We start from the raw sequence: 13,523 nt of genomic DNA, 5'->3' as shown, positions 1-13,523 counted from the left end.
CAATGCCTTTTTTGACGCCCTCACCCACTCCTCGTGACAATTACATCTCTGCTCCGAGCAAATGCATATGTATTCTTAACGCCACCTATTACATTGCCAGTTTTAGTAAGCACGGGTGCTCATTCCGTCACTAGGTGTCAGCCAGATCGCACGTTCGTCAAATGGGTAAAGGCCCAAGTCACAAGTTTTCGCTTCAAAACTTGGTATAGTGAAAATTTGCACATGAGCAATCAACGTCCATGCATAGCTGGATAGGTGGGCCAATACGCAGTTTGATGGCTAATCCGGAATTCAAACGTACCTATCTCCCAACGAGAGTTCTTAACAGACAGTGCTGTAAATTGGCACGAGGTTTGACCAAGAAATATGGGATGCAATGTAGATATCATCCGTCTAACCGATAGCCATTCTGGTGCGTGTGCGTTGTTTTCCAAAACACCAGCTATAAGCATAGATCAATTGCCTTAAACATCAGGGACCTGGTGCAGCTACGGTGGGAGCACGATTGGGGTTTACAAATCATGCATTCTGCGCACATCTACCGAACCAAACATTTGGAGCACTGCACCGCGTATTCCGGCGTAGCGAATCACAAATCTTATTTGGTCTACCATTGCTCCACGTGATCTGTACTACATCTACTACCAGGGTCTACATTAGGGTTGATGCGACGATGCTGCCTGCATGCCAGTGGCGCAGTCGTGATGGGGGGGGGGGGGGCACAGAGGGTATGTGCCCCCTCCCCCTCCTTAAGCCCTAAAACGATTAAGGTCCGATTTGGGCTCTCGAAGGGCCCTCAGAGTGCAGGGCTCTGTGCACCAATTGGATACCCCGAGTCAACGAGGGCCGCCATGACCATCGGGATCCGCAGGTATTGAGGAGTCGACCCCGTGTCGGTCTGGGCCTGAGGGCCCGAGATTTACACTGGTCGGGGCAATTGATTCAAGGAAGGCCTTCGGTGTCGGCCAGGTGCTTACAGTGCCAAACAGCGGGGGTAGTAGGTCACATTAAGGACCCCGGTCCGTAGGTCCGCGACCTCAAATGTCAGCCGGAGGGCCTCCTGTGAGGATAAAATGCCCCTGGCAGAGCACGGGCCTCTATTTCGGCCAAAGAAAAATGCCGAACAGTCGGCTTCGTGTCGTTCTGAGCCCATGACGCCCATTTCCCAAGCAGGGAGGAGGCCGTGGCCCTACAACAATGAGGGCCCTGTGTCAGTCAGGGGCCCACAGTGCCTAACAAGGAGTCCTCTGTCCGCAAGGGGCCCCGAGTCGGCCACGAGAACATTTACTGAATATCGTCCCGAATGCCAAAGGGCCTCCTACGTTGGTCGGGCTCTCTGACAACAAAGGAAGATATGAGAGCTCATGATGAATCTACCTAGAGACGACGGAAGGGCTCCGTGTCAGTCAGGGCCTCCAGCACGAAACGGGAGGCCCTCCGCCCCATTTCAGCTCAGGGCCCGTGAAGCCGAACTGGGATCTCTGTGCCAAATGTTGGGCCATCTGGTACCTACGGCCATACGGGATCTTGTTGCATCAATGAGGGCTGCTGCATCAATGTGGGGTCAACCACCCCGGTCAGTCAATGCATGACGCATCCCTCTAAGGGCCCTCGGAGCGACCAGGAGGCCCGCCCGTGTCGCCAGAATGGCAGCCGGTGGGCATCCCACGATGAGACGGAAAAGCCCTTCGGTCCTGGGCCAGGAACGATAATGTACTCCCTAGTATTCTATACACGGGACCACTTGCTCGTAATAGGTAAGAGATTTAAGTCCTTGCGTAGTGGATCGAACTCCCACCACTAGATGCCAGCACCAGTACGGGGAGATGTGAATGGTAGTTTGTTCGTTTTATCAATATAAAGTCACACAGGTGAAGCATCCACTGGAGCTGTACTTCTAAATGTGTGAACTAATGCCTTTTACCATTAAAACGTGCTTGTTTCAGATGCGTTATAATTTCCGTCCGCCAGTTGGCCGCCGGCGAGTGTTAGCCGCGAGACAGACATCGTGCGGCCGATAGAGACTGTAACGCCGAACGCCTTTAATCCGTCCCTTTTCTCCTGAATCTTGCTTTATCCCGCATACTCGCGACGCCCGCTTGTCCGGGGCGGGCTGCATGCGTCAGCCACGAGTGGGCCGAGGGCCCGTGGGAAGGGGGACCGCGACCGGGTACCCGCGCATGCGCTGGTTAAAGCTCGGCGGTTGGCCCCCCCGGTGCACGCTCGACTGTCCCATCGTTAATCATTTTCCTTCATCCCATATCCCTGAAATGATCATGTCAGGTCGAAAGGGCTTTAATCCAAAAACCAAAAACCAAAGCAAAAAAGACCGTCGTTTGCTGTGCTGTTTGATGTGAACGAGTGTTTGCTGACAGGACTTGCAAATGTGAATACTCAGTTACATTGCGTAATTTTTTCGCTCATTGAATCTGGATGAGTGCTGAAGATTCGTAGAATAACGTGGGCGATGGTTGGGCAGCTTTTCGATATCACTTCGATCCGGTCTACGTTCACGATGTCCTCAAATCTCTAAATTTGGCAAAACGTCAAATTCGAACGGCTTGGAAAGAGAAAAATCGAAACCATTTAGAATGAAAACCCTGATGACTTGTTGAGTGCAGCATGACGCCCACTTCCGTCAGTTTATCTACTTCCAAATGCGAACATAATTTCATTTTCCAAAAGCTGCTCTGGCTTCTATTCCAGTTATCAACATTACAGGTAAAAATAAAGCGAAAAACAATAACAAAACAAAAACAAAAACAAACAAAGTCCCTCGACAGCAAGCTGTTCAAATCCGGTGTTTATCTTTGGGGGTCTTACACCATCCACTGATGGTGGCCCATCAGGAGCTCAACCAAGTGTCCCACCACCGTGTCAGGACTCTCACTGTACCCCTGTTCAGACTCAAGCCATCACAACCGTGAGTGATTCGGCACTGGAGCCTATATCATCCACCGCATTAGTTGATTACACCACATCGTCTCCGCACGCGCCGCCGCCTCTCACGTGACGGTCATTCCGGCGCATCTGAGGCGCGGTGGCGCGGTCTGGCACGGGACGCCGTCCCGGCTCGGTTGGTCCCGCTGCGGCGCTGCCGACCGCGACGATCGGCAGGAGGACCGGCTGGCCTTGGCGGGCGACACGGTCGGGTCGGGCGTGGTCCGGTCACGCGTCGCTCGGCCGTACATCCGCCTTCGCATCCGTCTCCACCCGACTCCCCTGTCTCGGCGCTGGTCCGCCCTGCGCCGGGCCAGGCAGCGTGGCAGTCGTCATGGAAGCTGGCCCTCAGCGCTATTGTCTCCTCCAGTGCTTCAGCAAACTTCACCAATGACCCGAGCACGTGCGATGATCCAACTCATCGTTTGGTTGCAATTTCGTTTTTTGTTGAGTGTTTTACGTCTCTGTTTTGTTTTGCTTCGCTTCTGTACGGTGTTTTCGATGTCACGTTCATGAAAGGGGTCGCTGCATCGCATTAGGTGGGGGGGGGGGGGGGGGCATGTGGAGGTGTGGTATCTACGCATGATGCTTCACGCAAGGCTTAAACAGCCCGCAAATCACGGTCGACTGCAGGGGTGCAGGTTCTGAAAATAAGTCGTGGAAGGGGGGGGGGGGGCTGACGGGGAAAATGGCTAAACTTACCTTTGAAATACGAGACACGGCTTTTCACCGTAGTTGAATCACTTTTTCAGAGCTGGGGGATGGGTGCTCGAGCCTTCCACCTGATAATAGAGCCACAGCACTGATCTGTTGTCAGTATTCGGGTCATTGACTTTATACTTGAAGAAGGAACCCATTGAGGATTGACTCTGTTGACTGAAATCGCGATAGAAATTAATGCATCTGTACATCTGGGGCTGAGTCTCCGATATGACATATTATCTTGTGTTATTTTGAGCTTGTTTGTGTCGTGATTGAAAACATTCATGGTGTGTGTGTGTTCTTTGCCTAACGATGCAGCCGTTGTCAGAGAGCTCATCACAGACCTTTGAAACGCGGCGCAGGATAAATGAAGGAGTTTATTCATATTCATATATTCATGTAAGGGTGCAACACACACACACACACACACACACACACACACACACACACACACACACACACACACACACACACACACACACACACACACACACACACACCACACACACACACACACACACACACACACACACACACACACACACACACACACACACACACACACACACACACACACACACACACACACACCACACACACACACACACACACACACACACCACACACACACACACACACACACACACACACAACACACACACACACACACACCACCACACACACCACACACACAGGACACACACAGCTATATATATATATATATATATATATATATATATATATATATATATATATATATATATAAGCTGAAAAAATAGACTGAATGTATATATATATATATATATATATAAAGCATTTAATATTCCTGTCTAAGATGTATCTCTCTCGTGCCCAGCACGCAACAAATGCCTCAGACCCTCGTTTCCACAGTTCAAATAACTTAATATAGCAGCTCTCAGCATTGAAAGTTATGGCCTTCTATCCGGCTACGAGCTGAACGTAAGTTTAGCCTATATGCATATAGACAACAAAGGCTATTTTCAGCGCGATGGCTGACTGACGTGAAAGCCTTCGGCCACGGACTCTCGTGGAGCCCTTGCGTGAGCTGGTTTCGATTAGCGGATAGCAGATGGGCACCCACTAATGAAGCGGGACATGGTGCCCGCAGCGATGTTTTGCTTGCTGGTAAGGGTTACAAGATGGAACGCAGAACGGTTCGCACGAGACATGGCTGAGCAACTTTCGACGTGCCTCAAAATCGGTAATCAATGACATTTTGGAAATGTCAAAGGCTCGCATAACACCGAATATCGCCGACAATTTTCAGCTAGAGCAGCCTAGCTGCTGACTCCGCTTTATTTTGAATCCTCTCGACGCACCGTCTTTGCCGGGACCAGATGCGGCCGTCAGTCATGAGCCGATATCAGTGCCGTCGTGGTGAGAGCTCTGCCCAAGCATCCGCCACACCCAAAGAACGGTCCTGCTTTAGCGTGTCAACCTACTTGATAACATAGAACGATGCTGAGCGCTTTACAGAATGTGTTGCTCTTGAAATGACATGTATCGACGGTCGCAAGAGGACGTAGATTTACGGACAATAGTTGCTCCTTCATTCATGGTGAGCGAACAGCAAAGGATATATAATTGTTAGCCAAATAGCAGCCACAGCAGATCAGTGTAAAGCAGCCATATGCAGACACCTTTTCGGAGACGACGGCTGTCTGTGGAGAAACCAGCGAGAAAGATAATACAAAATTACATGGCGTAATGGCTTCGGTTTGGATTTAGAATGTAACACTTTAGCTCAGCGATTTCACGTAAAGAGGATCTTTGTGTTAGCGTGGCATCCGCAAAAAGAATTTGTGGTTCGTAAAGAGCTTACGCACAATGCTATCGAGAGAAATTCGATTTTCGAGCAACACGTCACCATTCTGTATATACTCCGGTTGCAACTCGAAGATTCAAGGCTCAGTTCCAGAACCGATTCCAAGGGAGTCGATCCCGATTTTGGCAGTTACGTAGACGCATGATAGTTACGTAGACGCATGCATAAGAAACAAAAGCTGCATAGGCTGCATGTAAGCAAAAGCTGCATAGGGTTGTTAATAGAAGAGGATAGAACGCTCTACCAGTACTGGAAAAATATTGAGCTACATTCGCTGCACATAAAGGGTGTGCCCGTGAATATATCATGTTTGTCTGGACAACTCTCTTTGATTTCGAGTTAATGGTAAAGCAAACAAAGACACATCTTATTACGCACCATCTTGAAACTGTCATCCAAGTATGGCGATCACGACAACATACGTCCCACGCGCCCTCGCGTTTGATTTCCAAAGCACTTCATCGTACAGTTTGTATCTTTTTGAACACGTCGAGCAAGACTGGCTACGATAAGAATAACTGCCGTTCATAGCAGACTTGTTTTAGTAAATTTATTCATGGTTTTTAGGCGATGCGGTCACGATATGGTCAAATTTACTCTGGCTCCGAGCCATGCAAAGATACATAATAATCTATTCCACCTCCACTCAACAAAATTCGGTCGATTCCGGTGCCAATTTCGACTTCACTAGGAGTCCTGGAGTCAAGCCCAAATATTGTGTGGGGAGCTCATTTACAATCGAAAGTGCAGTCGGTGTTTAATCAATGACGTCGTTTCGTTTACGTGCGTCTGGTTTTGAATAGCAATGTTAATTAGAGCGTTTTACGCAACATCCTGCAGCAAACGTCTGGCTCAAGTTGCCTATAGTGTCCGAATTTTTAGCTACCATGACAGCAGCCGATACCTTTTGGAACGACTTCGGCCTTTGTGTGACATGTCTGCTTCGCCCATAACATTCTAGACACATCGTACAAATACAATACATATATCAATATCTTGACATTGATAATTTGAACATGAATGACGTTTGAAAGTGACATCACAGTATTGTAGGTCCGTACATTACCACGTTCTATGATTTTCGCTTCCATGTATTTCAGCACCCTCGTTTTTTCACCTACACTATATATATATATATATATATATATATATATATATATATATATATATACATACATATATGTACATATATGTATGTTTATATGCATGTGTATAGACAGCTAGATAGATTATCTGATATCCGATACATACGAAGGGTGCATAACTGTGTGCAGGCATTGCTTAGAGTCATCGGATTGAGCAGGCATTGCTTCAGGTCATTGGCCGCATCCGACGATTTACATGCAGCTTATCTTGCAGATTGCAGCGTGCCTTGCCAACTCCTAGCCGTAGCATCCATAGAGAGCGTTAGACTCATATACTGCCCATAGCACTTCGTGTATTAGCGTCGGGTGTATGCGATACAAATCATCCGGATGAAGAAAATCAGGCGGTTTCTTATGCGTCGCTTGAAGTCAGGCAGTTTACCTCTAACCTGTGTACTCTCATTAACAATAAGGAAGTACCTGAGCACAAAATGCAAACCTGAGCATTCATACCGTGGTATTGATGGTAAATCTGAGCATAGAGGATACACAAAAGTGATATTACAATATCCCACGCGCGTACATTACTCCCTCTCACGGTTTTCACTTACATCTATTTTCGTGCCTTCGTTCTTCCACTACTGGCGGGCGGTGCCACGGTAGGCAAAGCACTAATGATCTTACTGGTCCCCTCATGTATTGTAAGTCAGAGTCAAAGCGCCTGCTGCTGCACCCATGACCGAAAAGGAGACGTGAGCACGTCCGCCGCGGAGCTTACGTCAGTGGCGCCATCTCTCGTACGGTCTGCGGCGTGTCTCGCTCCAGGCGGCACGTTAGCCTGTTCAGACGCAGATATATGGTAATGAAATAGGTACATTATTACCAATATAATGGGATATATAGTATAACCATGCGCCTTATGACAACAATGCATTGCATAGCTTAATATAAGCTGATGCAGTATTGAAGAACGAGACAGCGCACATTCCCTGTCAGTTACTGTTGCCTGAGCCATCTGGTGCGGGCTGTCCTGACCTCAAGCCGGCCGTTCGCCGCGTGACCTCGTCGCAGCCGCCTGGGTCAGGTGGCAAGAGTGCAATCGACACAAGACAGTTATGTTTTCACGTGGCGAACCCGTTACTGGTCGACACAAAATGAGATGATGCATTTTTAGGATTGTCATAGGACGTAGACTCGGCGATATGTCGCGTCCTACACCAACAGCTCCATGCATTCCTGAAAATAGCAGGAAACTTAAGGACAATCCCGTCCTTGACCATGTCTGGGAGAGCTGTAGCGGTCCTGGACAGATTTCATGGCTCTGAACGGCCTGCAAGGATTGTCAAGGGCCACGCGAAGTGTAAGTGCTCCGATTCAGTTTATTTCACAAGTTCCCACGTTATCTACAACCGGTTCTTGGACTTCTATCTTCACGCAAGTGCGTGGTTAGAATTAAAGCATAAGTCATGCATTTAGGCGGCTGTGTACTTGCTTCATTAACAATGCAGTATTTCGCCTTTAGACCCCACGTCATTACTTTTGCGTCGCTTAGGCCGTTATAAGCTGTTTGGACAGTTATACTTAAAAATTATGAACATCCACAAATTGATCGGGTAGTTTAAATATTACAAGAAAAAGATCTACCGCTTCTGGCTTTTCAGCATGATGATTTGAGAGTTAATATGCTGAGCTAACGACCTTCAACCTACCAGGAGGTAGTGGTTGAACCACGTTGTAATGCTGACAAACTATTTGTGGCACTTGTCTCTCTGTCTTATCGCTGTCTGATTTGTGGCACTTCATCCGACCTACTCCTCGCTCGCTCGAGATAGAGCGCTCTCTCCATCGAAGACTAGAGCTCTCTCTCTCTCCTCTCCTCGATCTTCCTCTTCTTCGCTTTTCCTCTCTCTCTCTCTCTCCTCTCTCTCTCTCTCTCTCTCTCTATCTCATCTCTCTCTCTCTCTCTCTCTCTCTGCTCGCGCATCTCTCTCGCTATCTCTCTCTTATCGCGCGCTATCTCTCTCTCTCTCTCTCTCTTTCGCTCTCTCTCTCCTTATATCCTCTCTTCTCTCTTCTATCCTCTCTCTCTCTTCTCTCTCTCTCTCTCTCTCTCTCTCTCTCCTCTTCTTCTCTCTCTTCTTCTCTCGCTCTCTCTCTCTCTCTCTCTTTCTCTCGATCTCTCTCTCTTCCTCTCTTCTCTATCCTCTCTCTCTCTCTCTCTCTCCCTCTCTTCTCTCTCCTCTCTCTCTCTTTTCTCTCTCTCTCTCTCTCTCTCTCTCTCTCTCTCTCTCTCTCTCTCTCTGTTTACTTGGTACATTGACAACTGAGTACCGTAAATATAATTTTTAGTTAGTATTGAAACGTTGTTTAAACAGTATCTACCCCCTGATAGCTCGAAGGTCGTCATCTCGACATAAGAACAGTAGATTTACGAGGTAGAAGCGCTCAGACGGTCTATAAGGCCGCACCAGCAACCAAAAACATTTCACGAGCGGCTCGACCTGCTACCTCACCTGCAGCGCACATAGTTATTGACTGCATTTACTGGTCTTAACACGCGGTCGGGTGGGGGGTCAAATTGACCTCCGAAGGATTTTCCAAAATGGTTTCCGAACGACGCGGCGCAGCCGCGCAATTTTTTTTTATACCTGTGGACAATTGAATAGCAGATCGCTTGGCATACAAAATTTAGATGTACCTTGCGAGGTCGCTGACCTATGGCAGATCAAAGTCATGCCATGGTTTCAGCGAAGGCAATTTTTATGGAATCCTTTAATCTGATCCAACAACGGAGTGTTAGACGAAGCCATACATCCCTGAGATGCTTTCTTAGGCAACACAACAGTTGCAAGTGTCAGATGCAAAACTCACGGCAATTTTGCATGATTTTGGTCACCTTGACCTTCAAAAGGTCAAAAGGTCACTGACCTTGAATGAGAATGTGACCTTTTGCTTAGAAACGGTTATCTAGGTTCTGTGATCACTTTGGAGACAGACCTGAAATTTGACCTTGTTTGACCTTTTTCGACCTGAAGGTCATAACCTAGGAACCTGAAAATTTGACATAAGTGATTTCACGTACAGGTCAATGCACCCTATAAATTTGGTGTTTCTAGCTTTCTTAAATCCCGAGATCCCAGGGGGTCAAAATGACCCCTTCCCCCACCCGAGCGAAGGGTATCTAGCCGGCCACCCAGGCGCGTGTTAATGCGTTTGTATGAATCGGTGCTGCAGTCGTGATCGAGCTTGAGTTAACCTTACCATTGCTTATATTAGAGCATACGTACAGTCCGCGCACAACCGTCGAGGAAAATATACACATATTTACATACCGGCCAGCGTCACTGAAGCCCCAAATCATTTCGATGGCGCGCGGACGATACCAGTTACTAACCCCCCGAGGTCCTCGCGCTGCCCCGCCTCCCTCCACTGATGCCGGGTCTTCCCGCTCTTCCCAACGCGGCCCTCGGATGCGGGCGCCTCCCCGAAGCGCTCATTGCTTAGCCACGCGGAACGACCGATAACGGCGGCGACCGCGACGCGCCGCGCGGCGATGAAGCGGTGCCGGTCCGACGGCGCCCCGACGACGCCCCGTCCGCCGACCGCACGGGTGACACGCCGACGCCGCGCGCGCGCCGAACGCGGCCCGACTGAAGGCATTTGACGGTGATTGGGACTGACCTGAGGAGCGCGTCATGGGGTTCAGTTCGGTTTGAGATCGCGACGCCGTTCGGTGTATCCAGGCCGCCTAGTTCTCCGCACAGGGATGCATGCGCGGGTTGGTGGGTAATCCGTGCCGATGGACTGGCTATATGTGCATGCAAGTCGGTATGGAAACTCATAAATAAATGCCAATGCGAGATTACGGAGGTGCTATGCCACGAATTTCTGAACTTATCTGCGCTTTGGTCAAACCGAGGAATGACTTCCAGTGATATGCATATGTAAAACGTAGCGATAAAGCTCTCTTGATGTATTAGGCAGTTCGTTTTTCTACCAGCTTTCTCCTTACCCTTCGATAATTCAGAAAAGTAACGGCTCTGACACGATCAGAATGGGAAATGAGTACTACTCAGTGGTGCTGTCATTGCGTCATCGCTTAACTGCATAACGTGATGGCTGAGGGCATGAAGCAAAAGTGGAAACATTTCAGAGGTTTCGATGTGTTGTAGTTAAAATGTTCGTCATACGCATTCTTCGGTCGTTCTAGAAATACTACGTTACAAAACTTTTCAGCGATCCCCAAGCCTTTTTGAAGCCGATGAATCTGCTGTAATCAGTTGCTACCACAGCAGCATCGTAATACACCTAAATGGCGTGACGAGTGGTATATTTGAATAACTCAGCGTCTTTTAAGCGACCGATGCCCTGAAGCTGGAGCTTGAACGCTCCGAAACTATGCATATACCGATCAAAATCAACCAGAACATGGACGAAAACTTCGAATCGCTGCCTTCGTGCAAGCCAAGCACGGTCGGACAAACCGTTAATTATGACGTCTCAATCGCATCTCCGCGTCCATAACATACACTGATATTTTGTTTGTAGCAAAACGTGTGATTCAGATCTGTGGAGAGTAGCTAAAACTTATTTGATGCGCCTTGGTTGTTTTAGAAGTTAGGCATTCCAGAAGCTGAAAGGTTCAAGCGATTTGCATATCCTAAAAGGAAGGCCATGGCACGCATTCCAAATAGTAATATTTGTGGATCTCACACGATACTATTTGGCCTAAAAAGGCCTTTTAGTACCCGTCCTTACCTGTGCTCACTTTTTAATGTCGTACGAGAAATTCCAAAGACCATTCGTGCCAGGAAATACAACTATATTAAAATGAGCCTTGTAGGCATGTTCTCGTCCGAAAGGATAAGGTAAAATAAGCTTGCTCATGATGTATGACGGACACGCTTTCGTTCATGAGTAATTCCACCACTTGGTTCATGGGCACAGCTCGTTTCTCCTGCACATACAGCTAACATATGCACAGATTAAATAGCAACGCAAATTTTGGTGGTGGAAGTGTGTGTTGTGATTTCAACCCATCTTCCTTCTATGAAAAATGGTGTCAAGGAGTTTTTAAGCAGGCATTTGCTTAGAGACAAATTCTGCCAAATCAGTAGTCATCATATTCGCAAACAAAGTGATATGTTATAGGGACGGAACAGATTATGTAGAATCCATACTTTTGCTTCGTCGTTTGGAGTACAGGTGCGCTAAACCTGTCCTCCCGCCTGCAACATTTTCACACAAGTATATGGGAAGTTATACTGAAACATTTTTCCCGCCCTGGCGATCGAAAACTGATTTCTAACCACGATTCGGATGGGAAGATAAATCGCGAAAATAATCGCCTCACGCATGCTGCACATTCTCATAATACCTCAACAGGGCGTAACAGAAACCTTATTTTACATATTTTTAGTATTTTCAACTCAGATGATTAGAGCCGACCAATCCCTTCCTTACCACCCAGAAGTGTAGTTTCCTGTTCAAGTGGCGGTGGAGGGGTTCAGCCCTCCCCCTTCCTCTTATTTGGGCTCTAGGCCCCCAACTTTTGAAGAAAAGCTGGCCAAATCTGGGGAGAAGCCTGTTTGCTGGCATAGTTGGGGGAAGGCTGGGTCATTGTTTCATTGTTCAGACCTCCAACTCATTTCGTGGAACTACGCCCCTCATACGACTGCAAAATGCCTCCTTACGCAACTTCGTTAGTGAGCGCTGACCAGGCGCTGGCATCAACACGAGCTCAAGAGCGCGCACACCTCTTTACTACGCTGCCACTATGTTTGGCACGTCCTGCCTGCGCTAACCCAGACTTAAAGCAATGAGTTTTTGCCGCACAGTTCATTGCGACGCATTCCCAGGAAGCAGCGAGGTCAGTTGTTTACGGATAAGAACGTTGATGAGAGACGAGGCATGGCAGCGCGCGAACCTGAGCGCGCCGTGAACGCCTGATTTGTTAAGCGCGCGGTGCCCCGAATGGCCTCCAATACCAACGGGATTTCCAAGATCAATGTCAAGGCGCTGCCCTCCTGCCGACCTGCCGCGCTCAGCGCGCGCGAGGATCCACATTTTACCGCCACAAAAAGTCCGCACCCATTTAGAAGTCACCTTGTGGCGTGGCACGGGGCCACGCCCTGCGCCGCCGGCGGCGGCCGGCCGCTGCGGGCGTGACTCGCTACGCCCCCCTCCCCTCCCCGGCGTCCCCGGCCGGCAGGCCACCGCCCGCCGTCAGGTCAGCCGGGGTCAGCCGGGGTCAGGTCGCGCCGACACCCCGTCAGTCGACAGGCCGACACGGCCGACAGCCGCCGCTCGATGGACCGGTTCGCCGGAGCGGCGCCGCCGGCGCCGGCCGGTCGGCAGGGGCTGCCCTTGAAGGGGTGAAGGACCGCCTTGTTCGCGGCGAGTGCCGGCGCGCGGCCGCGCTGCGCCGTGCCGCCGAGCTTGCGGTTTTTGCGAGGTCGGGCTCGGTGCCGCCAATTGCGCGCTCCGATGCCGCGGGAAGGAGAAGGGGTCGGCTGAGGACATGGTGCGGCAACACCCGCGCGTGGTGCAGCACGGCCGGCGGCGGTACACGTGCACCCGCCAGGTGGCCCGGAGCGCGGCTCAGACGTACGACAGCCAACGGGCACGCAAGTGCGGAGCACCTTGTTACATGCTGCCGCGGGAAGGAATGGGTGCGTGTTTAAAGAAGCAATTAAGCAGTGCATTGACTGCTGGAATGCGCTATTTGCGGAGTCGTGCCGTCTTAACGAGTGCTCACTGTGCAAAACACTTTCCCGTTTTACATTATTTAATAAAATCCTACGAGAGCATCAATGGTGCATCGTGTTTCAACCAAACGACCATTCGCCCACCATCTACCTATTATCTACTCAGTCCGTAGTGAAGCCAACGGGTCATGGGAGTTCCATTACCCTATGCAACGTTTCAAAAGGGTCCACCGACTGTTAAGG

Source organism: Pollicipes pollicipes, unplaced genomic scaffold (genome assembly GCF_011947565.3).
Source record: "Pollicipes pollicipes isolate AB1234 unplaced genomic scaffold, Ppol_2.1 Scaffold_3087;HRSCAF=3621_pilon_pilon_pilon, whole genome shotgun sequence".
In the NCBI taxonomy this organism is placed as follows: domain Eukaryota; kingdom Metazoa; phylum Arthropoda; class Thecostraca; order Pollicipedomorpha; family Pollicipedidae; genus Pollicipes; species Pollicipes pollicipes.
This window is presented reverse-complemented; position numbering follows the sequence as displayed.